Raw genomic sequence first — 11225 nt, forward strand, 5'->3', positions numbered from 1 at the left:
ATTTGCATCACACAGACATCGCATGTGATTTGCAGAGCAGTGCGCTCCGAATCACATGCAATGTCTGTCATCACATATGTGTGAACCAGGACTCAATTACAATTCGATTTTTTTGTAGCAATTATATATGTTTTATTGTTTTTTTTTTTTATTTGCTATTTTTTTAAATGTATTTATTTATTACAAAAACTTGTATAGCGCCGTCAATTTACATAGTGCTTTGCATATATATTGTATGTTCACATCAGTCAAGGAGCTTACAATCTAAGCAGTGGTGCCCCATCCATTGGGGGCATAGGGTTGCCGCCCCCCCTATCCATGCGTCCGGCCCCCTAATCTACACGCAGGGCGCTGGACGCATGGATTCCAATGGGTTTTTTTTTGTTTGAAGCCAGAGGCTCTAATAGGCTTCAAAAAAGGGTGGGCTCGGGGGGCAGAGCACTGCGCCCTGAGCCACCCAGTTGTGTGACAATAAAGAATGAATATTAGCTATTGCCACACTGATTCTCCTCCTGGCCAATCAGGAAGCGGACCCGTTTCCTGATTTGCTGAAAGGAGAAGCCATGCTACTGGTTAAGGAGGAGGAGGGAGGAGACGCAGGGGAAGCCCACGGAGGAGACTACTGAGAGGGAAGCCGTCGCTGCCTGCCCAGGGTGAGTGAGCCGGTGAACAGGTCAATACAGAGGGTTACTAACCAGGTTACCAACGTTTTGTTGTCAATGGTGTCTTACACATCCACATTTTATCTTTCCTGAGTTTTCTATACAACACATTATTTGTTTCCACTTATGGTATAGAAAAAAAAAAAAAAATGAAATAAAAAAATAAAACTGTGTTAAATAACATTTTGTTGTCAATGGTGCCCCAAACATCCACATTTTATATTTCCTTAGTTTAAGGCCCCGTTCACATAGGGGCGACGCTACTTCGCACCGCGACCTCCTGAGGTCGCGGTGCGAGCAGCGCGCCGCGACCTCGGAGCGGCCGCCACGGACTTCATAACATTGAAGTCTATGGCGGTCGCCTCCTGGTCGCCCCAAAGAAGCTCCGGACCCTTTTTCTAAGTCGGAGCGACTTGTGTCGCTCCTATTAGAACGGGTCCGCAGCTTCCCTATGGGAGGAGACCTACGGCGACCTGTGAGGCGACCAGGTCGCCTCACAGGTCGCCTTAGTGTGAACCGGGACTTATATTCAACACATTATTTGTATCCATTAAAGAGATACAAATAATAATACAATAAATAAATTAAGAAAAAAAATGTGTTTTAATAACGTTTTGTTGTCAATGGTGCCTTAAACATCCACATTTTATCTTTCTTGAGTTTTCTATTCAACACAATATTTCTATCCACTTATGGGATATAAAAAAAAAAAAAAAAAAGTGTATTAAATAACATTTTGTTGTCAATGGTGCTCCAAACATTCACATTTTATATTTCCTTAGTTTTATATTCAACACGTTATTTATATCCATTAAAGAGATAAAAAAAATAATAATAATACAATAAATAAAATAAGATAAAAATGTGTTTTAATAACATTTTGTTGTCAATGGTGCCTTAAACATCCACATTTTATCTTTCCTGAGTTTTCTATTCAACACATTATTTGTATCCACGTATGGGATAAAAAAATAGAATAAAAAATAAATAAAAATAAAAATGTGTTAAATAACGTTTTGTTGTCAATGGTGCCCCAAACATCCACATTTTATATTTCCTTAGTTTTATATTCAACACATTATTTATATTTATTAAACAGATACAAATAATAATACAATAGATAAAACAAGAAAATAAGAAAAAAAATGTGTTTTAATAACATTTCGTTGTCAATGGTGCCTTAAACATCCACATTTTATCTTTCTTGAGTTTTCTATTCAACACAATATTTGTATCCACGTATGGGATAGAAAATAAAAAAAATAAATAAATAAAAAAATAAAATAAAAGTGTATTAAATAATGTTTTGTTGTCAATGGTGCCCCAAACATTCACATTTTATATTTCCTTAGTTTTATATTCAACACATTATTTATATCCATTAAAGAGATAAAAAAATAATAATAATACAATAAATAAAATAAGATAAAAATGTGTTTTAATAACATTTTGTTGTCGATGGTGCCTTAAACATCCACATTTTATCTTTCCTGAGTTTTCTATTCGACACATTATTTGTATCCACGTATGGGATAAAAAAATAAATAATACAATTAATAATACAATAAATAAAATAAGGAAATAAGAAAAAAATGTGTTTTAATAACATTTCGTTGTCAATGGTGTCTCAAACATCCACATTTTATCTTTCCTGAGTTTTCTATTGGACACATTATTTGTATCCACGTATGGGATAAGAAAATACAATTAATAATACAATAAATAAAATAAGAAAATAAGAAAAAATGTGTTTTAATAACATTTTGTTGTCAATGGTGTCTTAACCATCCACATTTTATCTTTCCTGAGTTTTCTATTCGACACATTATTGGAATCCATGTATGGGATAAAAAAATAAAAAATAAAATTAATAATACAATAAATAAAATAATAAAATAAGAAAAAAATGTGTTTTAATAACATTTTGTTGTCAATGGTGAAACATCCACATTTTATCTTTCCTGAGTTTTCTATTCGACACATTATTTGAATCCACTTATGGGATAAAAAATAAAAAATAAAATTAATAATACAATAAATAAAATAAGAAAATAAGAAAAAAATGTGTTTTAATAACATTTTGTTGTCGATGGTGTCTTAAACATCCACATTTTATCTTTCCTGAGTTTTCTATTCGACACATTATTTGTATCCACGTATGGGATAAAAAATAAAAAATAAAATTAATAATAAAATAAATAAAATAAGAGAATAAGAAAAAAATGTGTTTTAATAACATTTTGTTGTCGATGGTGTCTTAAACATCCAAATTTTAACTTTCCTGAGTTTTTTATTCAACACATTGTTTTCATACACCAAAGGGTCATTTTTCCCCCCTTTAAACTAGGTGATGAATTGGTGTTGATTTTAAATTCCTAATCACATAGAGTGACATTTAGAGGAATTTCCCCTCTGTACATGAGGTTTACACAGATCCAATAGTTCAGTAGTAAATAAAGCTCTAAGTGTCTGTTCCTGACCATATAATGCATGGAGAAGCTGGAATGAAGGTGCCCTGGAGGCAGTTCGGGTGTCAGGGCGTTCAGACGTTGGGCACACCAGTAGACACCTATTGGAAAATGTCTAAAGAAGATTAATAGGAGGTGTCAGTGAGGGGAAAACCCAGATTTGCTCTACATTCCTAGCAGCTCTAGATGAATTACTGATGATCCTCGCTATCCCTATCATTAGACACTACATCAAACTGAGCACTTATCTCCAATCTAAAATTCCACATTGCTTAAGAAAACAATATTAGATTTGAGAAGAATTTAGTAGGGATGTAATTGGAGAAGGGCCAGAGAAGTGCTGTTTGTGTGCTCAGACTACAGCCACTAATCTGCCAAGTGACAAGTAACCATTCAAAGTCATTTTCTGCAGCTTTAATCAGTAGAACACATTTAATCGCACATTTTTATTCTACGTTAAAAGGCAGTAACAGTTCTTACATAATATATATGACGGAAGAAAAATAATACTAATTTAATAATATTTCAAACTACGATAACGGGAAAAATATTTAGTGTCGGATTTCTGACACAGCTTTCTGTTTTATAAATCTTCTGATGTACTCATATGAAAGGATCATTTAGTGGAGGCAACATGATTTTAAATTCAACATTTTAAGCAACACACAACCATTACACTTTGCTGAGAATATAGGATCTTTTGTGTAAGTGATTGTTAGAATCGAATGCCTTACCATAGCCATACAAGTACATGAAACATAGGGCGCTGCTGTTAGGGAGATCAATCCTCAATGGTGAAGGAGAAGGGGGGGTTGATGGGCTTCCGTGGTCATGCGGGGGTACCACGCTGACTCTGGGGCAGCTCTTCTGGAAGGTAGAAGCGACTCCAACTAATAAGGTCTAACGAAGGAGCACTATTGCGCATGTTCCGAAACGCAGGGCCATCTTACCGAATGGGCATGCTGGACAGTTGCGAGGGGGCCCCACTTGCCCAAGGGGCCCTACCTGCCCAGCGACCCAGCCCAAGCCCCAGCCCCAGCCAAGCATTAATCCCGATTCCCGTGTGCATCCCGCCGCCGAACTTAGCAGGTGGCAAGCTCCTGTCAGCCCGGCCTCAGGCCACTTGGGTCATGGAGGGGGAGTCCACAACTGCAGGAATCCCTCCACGAACAGGCACACACAGGGCAGTTGAGTCTGACTCCCGTCTGTGTGTTCACCGGACCCAGCTGCTGAACTTGGAAGCTGTCATTAGCCTGGCACTGCTGTACCAATAAATATCGCCTTATTGATAATTTGCATTTTTATTCTTGTGGGTGATTGTGTAGGCAGCGCCCCAGTGCACTGCATTGCCCGGGGTTCTTTAATTCTCTCAAGATGGCACTGCCAAAACGCGTTACAGCCCCCTGACGTCACTACGCCCCTTGCAGTCCAGGGGCGAGGCGTGCGTTCCACCGTGGCCTAGGGCGGAAGTACTGTCCCTGGCTGGGCTCTCCCACTACGCCACCTCCTGTTGCTGCTGGACGGCCGAAGAAGACGGAGCTACAGGGTCAGGAATTGACCCCGAGTGATGTTGTCATATGCCTGGCCATTCGTTTATCCTGTAGGTTTTCTATTCTCCACGTGCCAATAAAGGTAGTACATGCTGCACTTAGAGGCGCCTTCTCCCTTTCTTGTCATAGCCATACAAGCAAATGCAATTACTCTACCACCCTATACTGAGTACAATGGATCATTTCCATAAGACCTTATCCCAGTGATGGTTATAATCCAGCCTTTCTCAACCCTTTCAACACAGAGGAACCATTGAAATAACTTTCTGGTCTCAGGGAACCCCTTCTAAAAATGACTATATCTATAACTCATGATACATTAGTGTGATGGTCAGTGGGAAGAATGCTCCTTACACTTGTGGTCATTGGGAAGAATTGCCCCCTTACAGATAGCTAAAAAGATAATTGGTGTCAGTGCAAACTTATCTGAGAATCAAAAATTGGTCGTTGCTCAAGGAACCCCTAGCAACCTTTGGAGGAAGCCTAGAGTTCTATGAAAGCCTGGTTAAGAAACCCTGTTATGATCTATTGCCCTACCACAGCCATACAAGCAAATACAATTACTTAACTTTAATGAGGACATATGGCTGTTTCCGTAAGACCATTTCCCAGTGATGGACAGGCTAGGGGGGTGGATCCGGCAAATCATGGGAGCTGGCTGCCTACACCCAGAAGAGGTAGACAGCTGAACAGGACCAAGATGGTGAAGTGAGACACATTGCATGGCACCCGAACAGTGGATCACAGTGGAGCATTGTTGGATTCACTGTGCCAGTAAGTATGTGCTTTGAAGAGGACTTCGGCACTACAGGTAAATGAAAAAAAAAAAACATGGGGGGGTGGTAGTTTGTTAACATTTTAATCCTGAAAGTAGTGTTTTCTACAAATAAAGCACATAAAATGGACTAACAAAGCTACCCTTAATTTCTATGCAATACAGTAACAAGAATGATTTATGGAATAGTGGTGCTATCCCATAAGAAGGGCTGGTTTGATCAATGGGCACAGTAGACCTTTGCTTACAGATGGGGAGGGGAAGAAAGGTGGCTTTTTCCTATATACCTATTGTGATACATTTTTTATCACATCAGCAGAAATGTAGTCAGCTCATATTTATTCATATATTTTTTAATTATTATCATAATTTCTTCATCAATTTTTAATAAAAGTAAATGTTCAGTGTAAAAGAGGTGATCCTTACAGAGGTGTGTTGCATTGGACACCAAAGAGTAAGTATCCACTACAACAGCTATTCTCAACCAGGGTTCCTCCAGAGCAGTGTTTCTCAACTCCGGTCCTCAGGGCAAACTAACAGGCCAGTTATTAAGTATTATCTTGGGGAGATGCAGACTAGAATACTGCAATCACTGAGCAGCAAATTATATCACCTGTGATGTATTTCAGTTTTCTTGCAAACCTGGCCAGTGTGCCCTGAGGACCGGTGTTGAGAAACACTGCTCCAGAGAGTGCTTGGGGTTCCTTGAGCTGTGGCCCATTTACCTCCCATTGGATGGCACCTACATAATTCTGGGTCCAACTTGCCAGAGACAATGACATGAAACTAATGATGTTTTAAAAGGTCTGTAAGGGTGGCATTCTGATGACCACTGTGAGGGGGCATTATTCTCACTGACCACCAATACATGGGACGTTCTTCTAACTAATCAGCAATATAAGGGCAATATTCTAATTGACCATCAATATAAGGAGCCTTCTTCCCACTGACCATCAATTTAAGGGGTATTCCTCCCACTGACCACCAATATAAGGGGCATTCTGACCGTCAATATAAGGAGCATTCATTCCACTGACCATCAATATAAGGGGTATTCCTCCCACCAATCACCAATATAAGGGGCATTCTGGCCATCAACAAAAAGGAGCATTCATCCCACTGAACATCAATATAAAGGGCATTCCTCCCACTGACCATCAATATGAGGGGCATTCCTCCCACTGACCATCAGTATAAGGGGCATTCCTCCCACGACTATCAATATAAGGGGCATTCCTCCCACCAATCACCAATATAAGGGGCATTCTGGCCATCAACAAAAAGGAGCATTCATCCCACTGAACATCAATATAAGGGGCATTCCTCCCACTTACCATCAATATAAAGGGCATTCCTCCCACCAACTATCAATATAAGGGGCATTCCTCCCACTGACCATCAGTATAAGGGTCATTCTTCCCACTGACCATCAGTATAAGGGTCATTATTCCCACTGAGCTCCAATGAATTACATTTAGCAAGGGTTTCCTGACAGTTGAAAATTATTTTAAGGGTTCTCCTGATGTGGTTGAGAAAGGCTACACTACAGGATACAGAAACCCAACCCTGCCTATAAATAAAGTTTGCTGAAAAATAATATATAATCTTTCATTAGGTCCCACGTAAACCTTTTCATTATCTCTCCTTTTTCTCTCTTTCCTAAGTCCATTGATTTTTCTATTAACTATAAATTAGTTAGCAAACAACTAATTTTTAACCTGAATGGAAGCTGAAACATTTGGTATGACTAAGTGCAAACACACTGGCAATCAATAAGACATTTACCAACACTACTTAGTTCCCATAAATAGTCATATTCTTAGCTATGTTTTGGGTAAAAAAATGGTAACTGGGACCAAGCTATTAAAATAAACAGTATTCTATGAGCCCAGCGGTCAACCTCAAGCACTTGTACACAGCAAGAGATTCAAGCAAGATACCAATGATTGCATAGTCATTATACAAAATATATATTTGTATCTAGACATTGGTGTTCAGGTCAAAAGCATTTGGTGGGATGGAACATCCACAGGTCATACCTGCAGTACTGCCTCTTAGATATTAAGAGTCGAATAGTAACTTTGGATGAACAGGGGATCATGGAATGCTTTTTTTGTTCATTTTTGAAAATGATATGCTGAAAGTATGGTCAGTGTCAGCTGATCTAAATACAAAACAAAAAAAGGGCGCACCAGCCTAGCGCATTATCCTCCGCAAGTTTATTGATAATAAAATGATAAAAATCAGCTACACACAAACATGCGTGAAAGTCAAGCATTTCAATTCCATAAAGCAGCATCTTTACAGGAGTCCAATATCTCATGGAAGCGGAGGGCTGACGCGTTTCGAGGCCGTGCCTCTTCCTCAGAGCCTGCTATTTTTAACATGTAGCAGCATCTGCATTTCAGCTCATTTTATTTTACATTCACATTGAGTCACATTCTATATAATCTACAGTAGAGATACCTTCAGTAGTTTCAAATGATTAGGATAGAACTGACTTGATTAATGGGCTAATTTCTGTAAATCTAAACCCTAAGTGGATGACATTTAGTACCAGTTGTATAAACAATTGCCATGCTGTTTTCTATGCTTTTTTTTTTTTATCCTTTTTGTATTTTGGTGCTGCAGATCTCATCTAGCTTCTTTAAGCCAATTCCTGCTTACATTCATTTACTCCAGCTTCAGCTACACCTCATTGCAGTGGATGTACTGAGAATGACCATGGTGGACCATGCCAAAGCAAGGTGTGCCAACACATCTCCAGTAGGGATGAACAAATCTTCCTGGGTTCCAACAAATCCCATTGAAGTTTATGGTTGTTTTTCTAGAGAGGCCATTGAATTGACCAAATTTGGTCAATGACATCACCTGGGTTTCTTAGTTGCCAATTTATATTACCGCAGCTGGGAATCTGTTATTTAACGTCAGGAGTCACCAGCAACCCCGCCTTGCAGCCACACTCACACAACAGGTTGAGGATGCTCTTGACATAATTGACCTAATATGGCCGCATGTCCATATAAGTTAAGGAAAGTAGAAAGACCTGTAGCACTGGACTCTTAAGGTTATCTTTACTGATATTGTTATCTTAAGGTATTGCTGTTGGCGAAAATTACCTGGTTCCTGAGCAGTGGATCTCCCCAATCTCCATAGCTTGTAGTGTAATGTAACGGGAATTGAAATTGAAGTGCCACACCACTGCTAAGAGGTACAGATACAACTTTATTCTATTAAAAGTCAGTGGAATCCATGATTTTTAATGGAATAAAGTTGTATCAAGACCTCTTAGCATTGATGTGGTGCTTCAATTTCAATTCTCGTTACATGGCCATATTAGGCCAATGTTATTGACCTAATATAGCTTTGAAGCCATATTAGGTCAATGATATCAGGGTATCCCTGTCTTGTTGTGTACATGTGGCTACAGGGCATGGAATGTCTTGGCCGCAACTGAAGGGCCTACTCCTGACAGCTTCCTTCTGGGTTCTGCTGAACATGAGTTTTGGACCAAGCCCAAGCCAAACTCAAGCTTATCCATAGGTAGAAACCTGCTGAAAGTCACTGGGACTGTGAGTCTCAAACATGCAGGATTCGCCTTAAACTCATGGTAGTCCTGAGCCTGAACCTTATCCATAGTCTGAACCAGAGGTGCATGTGATGATGTGTAAGCACAGCTATAAGACAACTATCATCCAATAACAGGAAGTGTCTGAATAAGTACCTTCATGGCAGGAACATCGGGTATTATTTTAAAAAAGGCTGCAGTTACATTTAGTTACATAGTTACATTAGTTACATTTTTACATTTACATAGTTACATTTAGCTACATGGGTACATAGTTGGTAAGGTTATATAAAGACATTAGATCTTAGTATTGATTTTACCTAGAGGTAAAGGCAGCAGTAGGCAATCTTGTAGATAGCCAATCTACATTTTAGGAAATAGCTTTCTTATCTAACTCTAGTCCAACTACGAGTAAAGGCCTAAGATGAGTTTTAATTATTATTATAGGGAGGACTCATAGAATAACATGCCACATAACAATAGCACCTGATTCTTTTCCCACCTATGTGAACCAGTGTGTTTTTCCGATGCCGTGAATGGCTCACTGGAGTCTTTTACAACACATTCTCACTTTTTCCAGTCTCCCCCGTAATCTGTGCTTATTATCTTTTTTGTTACTTCATCACATTTCCCACTATGCACAAATACAATTGATTTCTTCCCATTGTCCTTGCCACACTTCCTTTTCCATTTATCTTACTATTTTAAAATGCAGCTCAACTCCATTTTGGTATCCACTGTTATTTTGTTCGTGCAGCAACCTTCTACACCCTCAAGGATGTGTTATAATAAAAGGACGCGCTTTTCTGCCAGAGAAAACCTGTATTTACTTCAAACACCCAATTAAGTTGGTATGAAATTTCTATTTATGTTGTTTTTATTTCCCCATACCCCTGACCTAAAACTAATAGAGAGGAATTCTTCAAGGCAGGCAACAATTTACAGTGTTTCCAGGACTCTGATGGGCAAAATGTGCCAAAATGACAGTTATAGCTCCTGTGTGCTTTATACCACGGTCCTTGGTGGGCATAGGCAAGTGTGTGAGAGGGTCAGGTGCTAGAAAGTAGCTTGGGTTTGACTTGGGTTCAGGTCCGAGCCAATGTTTGGTTATACCCAGAAAAAAATCTGTCAGATCCTGGCCAATCAACTGCTGGAGGAGGATATTAGCTTAATGTCATTGACCTAATATGGTTATGTGGCCATTTTGGGTCAGTGATGTCACAAACCTCCCTGTCCCTTTGTGTACATGCAACTGTTTGGTGGGGAATCCACCATGCACAGCTAATTGGCCTGGCACTATTAGCTTCCTTTTGGGATTGGACAGAACCCAAGAACATCTGTTCTGGTGATTGGACCGAACCCAAGTACATCCTTTGTGGTGATTGGACCGAACCCAAGTACATCCTTTCTGGGGATTGGACCAAAGCCAAGTACATTCTTTCTGGGGATTGGACCAAAGCCAAGTACATCCTTTCTGGGGATTGGACCAAAGCCAAGTACATCCTTTCTGGGGATTGGACCAAACCCAAGTACATCCTTTCTGGGGATTGGACCAAGCCCAAGTACATCCTTTCTGGGGATTGGACCAAAGCCAAGTACATTCTTTCTGGGGATTGGACCAAACCCAAGTACATCCTTTCTGGGGATTGGACCAAACCCAAGTACATTCTTTCTGGGGATTGGACCAAACCAAAGTACATCCTTTCTGGGGATTGGACCAAAGCCAAGTACATCCTTTCTGGGGATTGGACCAAAGCCAAGTACATCCTTTGTGGGGATTGGACCTAAGCCAAGTACATCCTTTCTGGGGATTGGACCAAACCCAAGTACATTCTTTCTGGGGATTGGACCAAAGCCAAGTACATCCTTTCTGGGGATTGGACCAAACCCAAGTACATCCTTTCTGGGGATTGGACCAAAGCCAAGTACATCCTTTCTGGAGATTGGACCAAACCCAAGTACATTCTTTCTGGGGATTGGACCAAACCCAAGCACATCCTATCTGGGGATTGGAAGAAACCCAAACACATCCCTTCTGGGTTCCCTGGATAGTGTTATACTAACCAGATTAACAGAGAGTGGGTTGAACTTGTACACAACTTAAATACACGATTATAATATGTATATAAGTATATCTTCTCAGGCAGTCTTGTTATACAATGTATACCCAGGAGAATTACCAGATTTATATCCGCTAATGAT

The sequence above is a fragment of the Pelophylax lessonae genome (assembly GCF_965119305.1).
Source record: "Pelophylax lessonae genome assembly, chromosome: 4".
Classification (NCBI taxonomy): Eukaryota; Metazoa; Chordata; class Amphibia; order Anura; family Ranidae; genus Pelophylax; species Pelophylax lessonae.